Raw genomic sequence first — 12,376 nt, forward strand, 5'->3', positions numbered from 1 at the left:
ATGGCGCAAGACAGTTGGCAGGAGCCACGGTCGAGCAAGTTGTTGCCTTCCACGCGTGGGTGGCCTGCGTCCTCTCAGGTTCCTGGGGAGCAACCCCTCTGGACACAAGAATGGTGGCTAACGGGCTCGTGTTAGTAACCGCGTAAGTGGCACAGAGAGCGAGAGTCCAGTTACGGCCGCCTAACGTTCCGATGCCAAGGTCAGGGAGGATGATGTCCCTAACACGCGTGTTCCCAGCTCTTTGCAGGTCAACTCTGAAGGTTTTGGCTAGGAAACAGGTGTGAGACGGTGTGGCGTGAACTCAGAAAGACATCCTTTCTTTTCAGAAATCCCGGTAGTTAGCGATGCCCTTGAGACCCTTCTTCTGGTAAGCTGGTTCTTGACATGCGTGCAGTTGAGATCTTCAGCTGTCCCCAGCAAGACTAGGCCGCTTGAGAATTCACTGTATTATCGTTGAGAGAGAGTGCGTTTTTCCCTTTCAGACCGACAGACGGAGGGGCAGACAGCCAGGGAATCTCTCGTGTTGCCCGTCAGCGCGTTACTGACCCCGGGATGTTGGCAGGCATTCCTTCCTGGGGGCCGACCTCGAAGTGTTGCAAGTATTCAGGTAGCGTTGATGGGTCCGGAAGTGATGGAAATGAGCGAGGGGCATTGGCGGTTGCCCGTGAGAATAAGCTTGCACCCGAGACGTCGTCCCCACTGTGTTTCTGAGGTTCCTGGCACGACATCCGGGCGAACCTAGCATCGGTCCTTAGCGGAGGAGATTCTTGGGGTGCAGGTAAGTGAGGACGTGGGCCTAGACCACAGCACGGGCCGTCCGATCTGCAGATAGGTGGGTAAGTGATGATGGTGTCGCTCACGCTTCCTGTTGCCGTGGATTTGCTGCGGGCGTCCAGGTAAGACACGATAGAGTCCTTCTCGGTGCTGGTAAGCGTGACTTTGCCCTTTTTTACCTTTTCGGAGGTCACTTCGGTTTCAGCCTGTGAGTGTTGTGGGTAGGTGGTGTCCCGGCAGTTGTCGCGGAGTTTCCACCCCAGTGGGAGCCATAGGAATCTTGCCCGGGTTCCAGTGAAAGGACGGCGGTCCCTCCTGACGAAGAGGATGCCCTGAAGCATCCAGGGCAAGCATCCAGGTAGGGTCGATGTCCATGTCTTCCATCAGGAGGGAAGGGGACAAGCTTAGGCGTAGGTGGCCTGAGACAGCAAGTGGTGTCCTTACACGCATGTGTGGAACGTGTCTTTTCAGGTTCCCTTCAGGAGAACGCGGTGAAGCTGAGAGTGGTCATTGACGGAGCCTGCCTCTTGAGCAGGTGAGAGACAAAGTGGGTCCTCCCGCAGCGCAGACCGCCCGATCTTCACCCGGAGGGTAAGTGAGGATGGGGCCCCTCACGCTCGAGTTCCTGTGTTTGTTGGCAGGTGTCCTGTTGCGGCCTGCGCTCGTATCCAGGTGTGAGACGATGTGACGTTAACGCCTTGAAGCCATGCTCGCGTGCAGATAGCGGTGGGCTTCACGTTCGAGCCGTTTATGTGTCTCTTGGTTTGGGCCTGTATTCAGGTAAGAAATTACGCCGGCCTTCATAACGCGAGTCGGAGTGAGAGTGTGTGTATTCTCCTTGAGAGGTGATGTGCCATCCAGGTCACTTCTGACAGTGCCATCATCGCGTTCTGGACCGTAGGCGTTTCTTTCAGGTGTCCCCTCAGGAGAGGAAGGCGTCCCTTCCCGGGGCTTGACCTTGGAGTTCTGCAACTGGCCAGGTAGGGTGCATGGGTCCCGAAGTGGTCCAGGTGACCGGGGGAACTGGCCGGTGCAGAGCTCGAGCGATTCGTCTCCCAAACGCGTCCTCCCCCTCGTGCGTTTCAGGTTGGCGTCGAGACATCACGGCGGGCCTATCGGTGGTCGCGAACGTGGGACATGGCTGCCACGGAGGTAGGTGATTGCGTGGGCCTACACCACAGCACGTTCCATCTGACCCTCGTCTACCCAGGCAAGTGGCGCGTGTCCTCGCACTGGTTGTCCCCGGGATGTCTCTGAAGGCATTCGGGTGCGAAACGGTGGAGTCCTTAGCAACTTCAGAGACCCCGAGTTTTCGCTCTCCGTATGGCTGGGACTGCTCCGTTTGTAACCCTAGGAGCGTCGAGGGATTCCACGTGTCCAGGTGTTTCTCGCGGCGTGCCCTAGCACACTACGATGCATAGGGATATTTCCAGGCGCCCAGTCAAGGAAGGGTGCGTGTATCTGACATTGGTGTTAACCTTGGGTTCCCGCCCGCATCCAGGCAGGATCGATGTGTCTCGTCACTCGTGACGAGGAAGTGAGCGAGGTTACTTGCAGGGGTCCTGCTCGAGAAAGTTACGTCCTGCCACACAGGCTTCGTGGGGGTCTTGCCGGGTTCCCGGCACGACCTCACGTCGAACCTGCCACGACTCGTCAGTGGCTAGTGTCGAGGCACGTGATGACGTGGGCCTCAACCGCAGCGCAGACCCTCTGTTCCTCAGATAGCTAGGGAAGGGCTGCCAGCGTCCCTAACGCTCGTTGTCGCCGTTCATTCTTTGCAGGTGTTCGGGTAGGAAAGGATAGTCCTGGCCCAGTCTGGAACCCATGGCTTTGAGTTTTTACGTTGTTGCGGAAATGTTGACGTCTCTCTGTGTGTAATGAGGGATTGCCCTATCCAGGTAGTTCTCAAGATGCTCCTGACCACCGTGGTGACCGAGGAGGCTTTGCAGGTGTCCCCAAATGAAATGTCGTACGCGCCCGTGGCCTTGACCCTGGAGAACGGTAAGTATTCGGGTAGAGTTGACGTGCCCTTAATGAAGGACGTGTCCGGGGTAAGTTGACGGCGTCCTGCTGCGACAAGTTCTGCTCTTGACGCCACGTGTGGTGAGGAACGTGTTTTTCAGGCTCCTGTCCAGAGGTCTCAGTGAACCTGACCAGGGTGGTCGTTCGGGGGGAAGGTTTCTGGTATCCAGGGAAGTGATGGTGGGCGCCTTCGCCACGTCAGACCTGCTGATTTTCCCGAATCTAGGGGAGTGATGTTGATTGGCTAAACTTGTTGTACCGTGTGATTGCTTTCAGGCATTCGGGTCAGCAAGGATGGTGTTCTAGCAGTCATGTTATTGTCCTGTTTTCTGGTTTAGAGCACGTTTCCTTTTCCCCATGTGACTGTTGAGCAACCCGCAGGTATCCCCGCAGCGATGGTGGAGTTGTGTGGCACAGCAGTAACCACGGGGGATCCTGCCGGCGAGCAGGGAAGAGGTGATGGTGTTTCTAGCAACGGCGCAGACCTGGGAGGACTGCAAGAATCCAGGTAGGGTTGAGGACGGGTCCTGCAGTGACGGCAGCGGGCAAGGCCAGTCGCAGGATCCTAGTGGAAAAGGTGTGCCCGTCGACACAGTGGTCACCATTTGTTTTCCAGGTTTTCGTCAAGAAATCATGGGAAACCCCGGAGCGATCAGTCAGGAGACTTTGCTTGCCTCCAGGTGAGGGGTGATGTGGGCCTTGGCCACCCTAGAGAGAATCTGACGTTCAGGTACGGAGCTGAGTGGGGATGGTGTTCCTCACTTTTCCGTTGCCGTGTTTTTGTGCAGGTATTGCGTGAAGAAGCGATTTCGTCCGCGACAGTGCTGGTGAGCGTGAGCCCGTATCTTTGCAGAGTTCCCAGAGAACGTGCGTTTAACCTCAGCAGTGACCGAGGGACATGCAGGTGCGCGGCTGAGTTGTCCCACGGTTGCGCGCCACGGGACTGACCGTGACGTTTCCACAGGTACCCAGAGAGGACATGACGTGTCTCTGACAGCGGCGTTGGCCTAGAAGTGCTGAAGGATCCAGGTAGTGTTGGTGGTTTCCCTACGGATGGGAGTGACTAAGGTGACCTGCCGGGGCCATTTTCATTTCACTTCAGCTGAATTGCTTCCTTGATTAAGTTATTTCTGCGTGTATTTCCTTCGGCCGGTAAGACAGGTTGCGTCGTTCGGTCCTAGAACACGCTTGTCACGTGTGTCCTTTTAAAGGTTGCGGTGGGCAGGCAGGCACCGTGAAGCTGACGGTGGTCGTTAACGGGACCTCGATGGCAAGCAGGTGAGTGGGAGAGTGGGTCTGACGCCAGGACAGGTCAGACGTCTAGGTCAGTGAGGGCGCTGTGTCTTCCCACCGTGCTCCCGTGGCATTCCCCGGGGATCCTGTCAGGGTGTTTGCTGGCGGACGGGCAGGAGATGATGTGAGGTTAACTCAGGGGAGACGTTCTCAGTTCAGTATCCGCAGAATTAACGGTTGGGAGACTCTTCCGTTTACCTAGCTTTGGTCACGTCTGTAGGTAAGGAATTAATTTGTTGCCGATCCTGCTACTAGGAAGGAGATTTTTCTCTTCTTCTTGGAAGCTCGTCTGCCCCTAACACCACTACTAACGGAAGAGAGATGTGCGGCTATTCGGGTACCGTAGGACACTGTCCTTCACAGCGTTCTGGACTAAGGGATGGATCGCAGGTATGCCCCGAAGAGAGGGAGGTGTGTCGTCCTGAGGGTTGGGCCTCGGGCCTTATCTGCAAGGATCCGGCTAGCGTTGATGGGTCCTCAGCTGGGACCAGTGACCAAGGGGATGTGCCGGGGGTAGAGGTAGGAGGGGGCACGTCCCACGCGCCTTGACCACGATACGTATGCGTTTCAGCTGCCCGTCAGCAGCTGACGGTGAGCCTGTATCAGTGGCAGTGCACGGTGGACGTCGTTGGGGTGGAGGTAGGCGAGGCTGTGGGCCTAGAGCACGGCACAGGACCGTCTGACATTCACAGATCTCGGTGAGTGATGACGTGTCCTCTCACTCGCTGTTACCGCGTGGGTCAGGAATGATGGAGACCTTACAAGTTCCGGCAGCCACGTTCTTCTGGCGTGTGCTCTTCTACACACAAGTCGTGTTTAAGCTTCTGACTCCTGACTGACTTGCAGACATCCACCTAATTCCCACGGCGTGGCGCGTCCCAGTGATAACCTTGCTTTCTCTGGTTTTCAGGTGGGCGGTCAAGAGAGGATGGGGGCCGTCACAATGGCGTAGATCTGAGAGGGCTGCAGGAGTCCAGGTCGGGACGACGGGTCTCGCCGTGGTGGCCCCGAACAAGGTTCTCTTCAGGGTGCGGGTATGGAAAGGCTGACTACAAAACACGTCTGTCACACTGTGTTCTCCAGGCTCCTGTCTCGATGTTCTGGTGAGCCTCCTAATGCTCGTTCAAGGGACGGTGCTTGTATCCAGGGAAGTGACGGTGGGGGCCTCGAGCACCCTACTGACCCACGGATCTTCGGATAGCCGGGTAAGTGACGATGCCGTTCGTGACATTCGTGTTCCCGTGGGGTCTTTTGGTAGGTATTGAGGAAGAAATCGCGTCGTCTCGAAAAATGCTGGTAAGCGTTGGCTCTTACCGCGTTAGGCTTTCGGTGCCGTGTGGCTCTCACCTGAGTAGTGACTGAGATGTGTGCAGGTACGTTATCCTTTCGTTGCACAGCGCGGGACCGACCATGAGATTCTCGTCGGTGGTCAGTCGGGAGGTGACGGTGTCTGTAACCTCGGTGTTGACCGTGAAGTTCTGCCTGGAGCCAGGGAATGTGGATGATTCCTGCGAGGAGGGAATGGCGCAAGACAGTTGGCAGGAGCCACGGTCGAGCAAGTTGTCCTCCACGCGTGGGTGGCCTGCGTCCTCTCAGGTTCCTGGGGAGCAACCCCTCTGGACACAAGAATGGTGGCTAACGGGCTCGTGTTAGTAACCGCGTAAGTGGCACAGAGAGCGGAGCGTCCAGTTACGGCCGCCTGGGAACGAATACCGAATGCCAAGGTCAGGGAGGATGATGTCCTAACACGCGTGTTCCCAGCTCTTTGCAGGTCAACTCTGAAGGTTTTGGCTAGGAAACAGGTGTGAGACGGTGTGGCGTGAACTCAGAAAGACATCCTTTCTTTCAGAAATCCCGGTAGTTAGCGATGCCCTTGAGACCCTTCTTCTGGTAAGCTGGTTCTTGACATGCGTGCAGTTGAGATCTTCAGCTGTCCCCAGCAAGACTAGGCCGCTTGAGAATTCACTGTATTATCGTTGAGAGAGAGTGCGTTTTTCCCTTTCAGACCGACAGACGGAGGGGCAGACAGGCCAGGGAATCTCTCGTGTTGCCCGTCAGCGCGTTACTGACCCCGGGATGTTGGCAGGCATTCCTTCCTGGGGGCCGACCTCGAAGTGTTGCAAGTATTCAGGTAGCGTTGATGGGTCCGGAAGTGATGGAAATGAGCGAGGGGCATTGGCGGTTGCCCGTGAGAATAAGCTTGCACCCGAGACGTCGTCCCCACTGTGTTTCTGAGGTTCCTGGCACGACATCCGGGCGAACCTAGCATCGGTCCTTCACGGAGGAGATTCTTGGGGTGCAGGTAAGTGAGGACGTGGGCCTAGACCACAGCACGGGCCGTCCGATCTGCAGATAGGTGGGTAAGTGATGATGGTGTCGCTCACGCTTCCTGTTGCCGTGGATTTGCTGCGGGCGTCCAGGTAAGACACGATAGAGTCCTTCTCGGTGCTGGTAAGCGTGACTTGCCCTTTTTACCTTTTCGGAGGTCACTTCGGTTTGGCCTGTTGAGTGTTGTGGGTAGGTGGTGTCCCGGCAGTTGTTGAGGACGGTCCACCACAGTGGGAGCCATAGGAATCTTGCCCGGGTTCCAGTGAAAGGACGGCGGTCCCTCCTGACGAAGAGGATGCCCTGAAGCATCCAGGGCAAGCATCCAGGTAGGGTCGATGTCCATGTCTTCCATCAGGAGGGAAGGGGACAAGCTTAGGCGTAGGTGGCCTGAGACAGCAAGTGGTGTCCTTACACGCATGTGTGGAACGTGTCTTTTCAGGTTCCCTTCAGGAGAACGCGGTGAAGCTGAGAGTGGTCATTGACGGAGCCTGCCTCTTGAGCAGGTGAGAGACAAAGTGGGTCCTCCCGCAGCGCAGACCGCCCGATCTTCACCCGGAGGGTGAGTGAGGATGGGGCCCCTCACGCTCGAGTTCCTGTGTTTGTTGGCAGGTGTCCTGTTGCGGCCTGCGCTCGTATCCAGGTGTGAGACGATGTGACGTTAACGCCTTGAAGCCATGCTCGCGTGCAGATAGCGGTGGGCTTCACGTTTCGAGCAGTTTATGTCGTCTCTTGGTTTGCGGCCTGTGTTCAGGGTCAGAGATTACGCCGGACTTGTACCTCGAGAGATCAGGAGTGAGAGTGTGTGTATGTCTCATTTGAGAGGTGATGTGCCATGCAGGTCACTCTGGCACTGTGCCATCATTCACACGTTCTGTCGTAGGCGTTTCTTTCAGGTGTCCCCTCAGGAGGGGAAAACGATCCCTTCCCGGGGCTCTGACCTTGGAGTTCTCCAACTTGGCAGGTAGGGTGCATGGCGTCCCGAAGTGGCCGGGTGGTCACCGCGGGAACTGGGCCGGTGCAGAGCTCGAGCGATTCGTCTCCCAAACGCGTCCTCCCCCTCGTGCGTCTCAGGTTGGCGTCGGGCGTCACGGCGGGCCTATCGGTGGTGCGAACGTGGGGTCATGGCTGCCACGGAGGTAGGTGATGCGTGGGCCTCACCACAGCACGTTCCATCTTCGCCTCGTCTACCCAGGCGAGTGGGGTGTGTTCTCTCGCATGGTTGTCCGGATGTCTCAAGGCGCTCGGGTGCGAACGGTGAAGTGCTTAGCAACGTCAGAGACCCCGAGTTTTCGCTCTCCGTATGGCTGGGACTACTCCGTTTGTAACCCTAGGCGCGTCGAGGGATCTCCACGTGTACAGGTGTTTCTCGCGGCGTGCCCTAGCACACTCCGATGCATAGGGATATTTCCAGGCGCCCAGTCAAGGAAGGGTGAGTGTATCTGACATTGGTGTCACCTGGGTTCCCGCCCGCATCCAGGCAGGTTCGATGTGTGTCGTCACTCGTGTACGAGGAAGTGAGCGAGGTTACTTCCAGGGGTCCTGCTCGAGAAAGTTACGTCCTGCCACCCAGGCTTGATGGGGGTCTTGCAGGGTTCCCGGCCCGACCTAGCGTGGAACCTGCCACGACTCGTCAGTGGCTAGTGTCGAGGCACGTGATGACGTGGGCCTCAACCGCAGCGCAGACCCTCTGTTCCTCAGATAGCTAGGGAAGGGCTGCCAGCGTCCCTAACGCTCGTTGTCGCCGTTCATTCTTTGCAGGTGTTCGGGTAGGAAAGGATAGTCCTGGCCCAGTCTGGAACCCATGGCTTTGAGTTTTTACGTTGTTGCGGAAATGTTGACGTCTCTCTGTGTGTAATGAGGGATTGCCCTATCCAGGTAGTTCTCAAGATGCTCCTGACCACCGTGGTGACCGAGGAGGCTTTGCAGGTGTCCCCAAATGAAATGTCGTACGCGCCCGTGGCCTTGACCCTGGAGAACGGTAAGTATTCGGGTAGAGTTGACGTGCCCTTAATGAAGGACGTGTCCGGGGTAAGTTGACGGCGTCCTGCTGCGACAAGTTCTGCTCTTGACGCCACGTGTGGTGAGGAACGTGTTTTTCAGGCTCCTGTCCAGAGGTCTCAGTGAACCTGACCAGGGTGGTCGTTCGGGGGAAGGTTTCTGGTATCCAGGGAAGTGATGGTGGGCGCCTTCGCCACGTCAGACCTGCTGATTTTCCCGAATCTAGGGGAGTGATGTTGATTGGCTAAACTTGTTGTACCGTGTGATTGCTTTCAGGCATTCGGGTCAGCAAGGATGGTGTTCTAGCAGTCATGTTATTGTCCTGTTTTCTGGTTTAGAGCACGTTTCCTTTTCCCCATGTGACTGTTGAGCAACCCGCAGGTATCCCCGCAGCGATGGTGGAGTTGTGTGGCACAGCAGTAACCACGGGGGATCCTGCCGGCGAGCAGGGAAGAGGTGATGGTGTTTCTAGCAACGGCGCAGACCTGGGAGGACTGCAAGAATCCAGGTAGGGTTGAGGACGGGTCCTGCAGTGACGGCAGCGGGCAAGGCCAGTCGCAGGATCCTAGTGGAAAAGGTGTGCCCGTCGACACAGTGGTCACCATTTGTTTTCCAGGTTTTCGTCAAGAAATCATGGGAAACCCCGGAGCGATCAGTCAGGAGACTTTGCTTGCCTCCAGGTGAGGGGTGATGTGGGCCTTGGCCACCCTAGAGAGAATCTGACGTTCAGGTACGGAGCTGAGTGGGGATGGTGTTCCTCACTTTTCCGTTGCCGTGTTTTTGTGCAGGTATTGCGTGAAGAAGCGATTTCGTCCGCGACAGTGCTGGTGAGCGTGAGCCCGTATCTTTGCAGAGTTCCCAGAGAACGTGCGTTTAACCTCAGCAGTGACCGAGGGACATGCAGGTGCGCGGCTGAGTTGTCCCACGGTTGCGCGCCACGGGACTGACCGTGACGTTTCCACAGGTACCCAGAGAGGACATGACGTGTCTCTGACAGCGGCGTTGGCCTAGAAGTGCTGAAGGATCCAGGTAGTGTTGGTGGTTTCCCTACGGATGGGAGTGACTAAGGTGACCTGCCGGGGCCATTTTCATTTCACTTCAGCTGAATTGCTTCCTTGATTAAGTTATTTCTGCGTGTATTTCCTTCGGCCGGTAAGACAGGTTGCGTCGTTCGGTCCTAGAACACGCTTGTCACGTGTGTCCTTTTAAAGGTTGCGGTGGGCAGGCAGGCACCGTGAAGCTGACGGTGGTCGTTAACGGGACCTCGATGGCAAGCAGGTGAGTGGGAGAGTGGGTCTGACCCCAGGACAGGTCAGACGTCTAGGTCAGTGAGGGCGCTGTGTCTTCCCACCGTGCTCCCGTGGCATTCCCCGGGGATCCTGTCAGGGTGTTTGCTGGCGGACGGGCAGGAGATGATGTGAGGTTAACTCAGGGGAGACGTTCTCAGTTTCAGTATCCGCAGAATTAACGGTTGGGAGACTCTTCCGTTTACCTAGCTTTGGTCACGTCTGTAGGTAAGGAATTAATTTGTTGCCGATCCTGCTACTAGGAAGGAGATTTTTCTCTTCTTCTTGGAAGCTCGTCTGCCCCTAACACCACTAACGGAAGAGAGATGTGCGGCTATTCGGGTACCGTAGGACACTGTCCTTCACAGCGTTCTGGACTAAGGGATGGATCGCAGGTATGCCCCGAAGAGAGGGAGGTGTGTCGTCCTGAGGGTTGGGCCTCGGCCTTCTGCAAGGATCCGGCTAGCGTTGATGGGTCCTCAGCTGGGACCAGTGACCAAGGGGATGTGCCGGGGGTAGAGGTAGGAGGGGGCACGTCCCACGCGCCTTGACCACGATACGTATGCGTTTCAGCTGCCCGTCAGCAGCTGACGGTGAGCCTATCAGTGGCAGTGCACGGTGGACGTCGTTGGGGTGGAGGTAGGCGAGGCTGTGGGCCTAGAGCACGGCACAGGACCGTCTGACATTCACAGATCTCGGTGAGTGATGACGTGTCCTCTCACTCGCTGTTACCGCGTGGGTCAGGAATGATGGAGACCTTACAAGTTCCGGCAGCCACGTTCTTCTGGCGTGTGCTCTTCTACACACAAGTCGTGTTTAAGCTTCTGACTCCTGACTGACTTGCAGACATCCACCTAATTCCCACGGCGTGGCGCGTCCCAGTGATAACCTTGCTTTCTCTGGTTTTCAGGTGGGCGGTCAAGAGAGGATGGGGGCCGTCACAATGGCGTAGATCTGAGAGGGCTGCAGGAGTCCAGGTCGGGACGACGGGTCTCGCCGTGGTGGCCCCGAACAAGGTTCTCTTCAGGGTGCGGGTATGGAAAGGCTGACTACAAAACACGTCTGTCACACTGTGTTCTCCAGGCTCCTGTCTCGATGTTCTGGTGAGCCTCCTAATGCTCGTTCAAGGGACGGTGCTTGTATCCAGGGAAGTGACGGTGGGGGCCTCGAGCACCCTACTGACCCACGGATCTTCGGATAGCCGGGTAAGTGACGATGCCGTTCGTGACATTCGTGTTCCCGTGGGGTCTTTTGGTAGGTATTCAGGGAAGAAATCGCGTCGTCTCGAAAAATGCTGGTAAGCGTTGGCTCTTACCGCGTTAGGCTTTCGGTGCCGTGTGGCTCTCACCTGAGTAGTGACTGAGATGTGTGCAGGTACGTTATCCTTTCGTTGCACAGCGCGGGACCGACCATGAGATTCTCGTCGGTGGTCAGTCGGGAGGTGACGGTGTCTGTAACCTCGGTGTTGACCGTGAAGTTCTGCCTGGAGCCAGGGAATGTGGATGATTCCTGCGAGGAGGGAATGGCGCAAGACAGTTGGCAGGAGCCACGGTCGAGCAAGTTGTTGCCTTCCACGCGTGGGTGGCCTGCGTCCTCTCAGGTTCCTGGGGAGCAACCCCTCTGGACACAAGAATGGTGGCTAACGGGCTCGTGTTAGTAACCGCGTAAGTGGCACAGAGAGCGAGAGTCCAGTTACGGCCGCCTAACGTTCCGATGCCAAGGTCAGGGAGGATGATGTCCCTAACACGCGTGTTCCCAGCTCTTTGCAGGTCAACTCTGAAGGTTTTGGCTAGGAAACAGGTGTGAGACGGTGTGGCGTGAACTCAGAAAGACATCCTTTCTTTTCAGAAATCCCGGTAGTTAGCGATGCCCTTGAGACCCTTCTTCTGGTAAGCTGGTTCTTGACATGCGTGCAGTTGAGATCTTCAGCTGTCCCCAGCAAGACTAGGCCGCTTGAGAATTCACTGTATTATCGTTGAGAGAGAGTGCGTTTTTCCCTTTCAGACCGACAGACGGAGGGGCAGACAGCCAGGGAATCTCTCGTGTTGCCCGTCAGCGCGTTACTGACCCCGGGATGTTGGCAGGCATTCCTTCCTGGGGGCCGACCTCGAAGTGTTGCAAGTATTCAGGTAGCGTTGATGGGTCCGGAAGTGATGGAAATGAGCGAGGGGCATTGGCGGTTGCCCGTGAGAATAAGCTTGCACCCGAGACGTCGTCCCCACTGTGTTTCTGAGGTTCCTGGCACGACATCCGGGCGAACCTAGCATCGGTCCTTAGCGGAGGAGATTCTTGGGGTGCAGGTAAGTGAGGACGTGGGCCTAGACCACAGCACGGGCCGTCCGATCTGCAGATAGGTGGGTAAGTGATGATGGTGTCGCTCACGCTTCCTGTTGCCGTGGATTTGCTGCGGGCGTCCAGGTAAGACACGATAGAGTCCTTCTCGGTGCTGGTAAGCGTGACTTTGCCCTTTTTTACCTTTTCGGAGGTCACTTCGGTTTCAGCCTGTGAGTGTTGTGGGTAGGTGGTGTCCCGGCAGTTGTCGCGGAGTTTCCACCCCAGTGGGAGCCATAGGAATCTTGCCCGGGTTCCAGTGAAAGGACGGCGGTCCCTCCTGACGAAGAGGATGCCCTGAAGCATCCAGGGCAAGCATCCAGGTAGGGTCGATGTCCATGTCT

At 56.8% G+C, this 12,376-nt stretch overlaps 1 long non-coding RNA gene across 1 annotated transcript; it reads left to right on the forward strand.

The window, feature by feature from the left end:
- Positions 1-4,916: 4,916 nt before the first annotated feature.
- LOC139081170 (uncharacterized) lies at positions 4,917-5,621 on the forward strand. Its single transcript, XR_011536260.1, has 3 exons — positions 4,917-5,066; positions 5,173-5,294; positions 5,487-5,621. It is a non-coding gene; the product is annotated as an uncharacterized lncRNA (long non-coding RNA).
- The last annotated feature ends 6,755 nt before the right edge of the window (positions 5,622-12,376 follow it).

This window comes from Equus przewalskii, chromosome X (assembly GCF_037783145.1).
Source record: "Equus przewalskii isolate Varuska chromosome X, EquPr2, whole genome shotgun sequence".
In the NCBI taxonomy this organism is placed as follows: domain Eukaryota; kingdom Metazoa; phylum Chordata; class Mammalia; order Perissodactyla; family Equidae; genus Equus; species Equus przewalskii.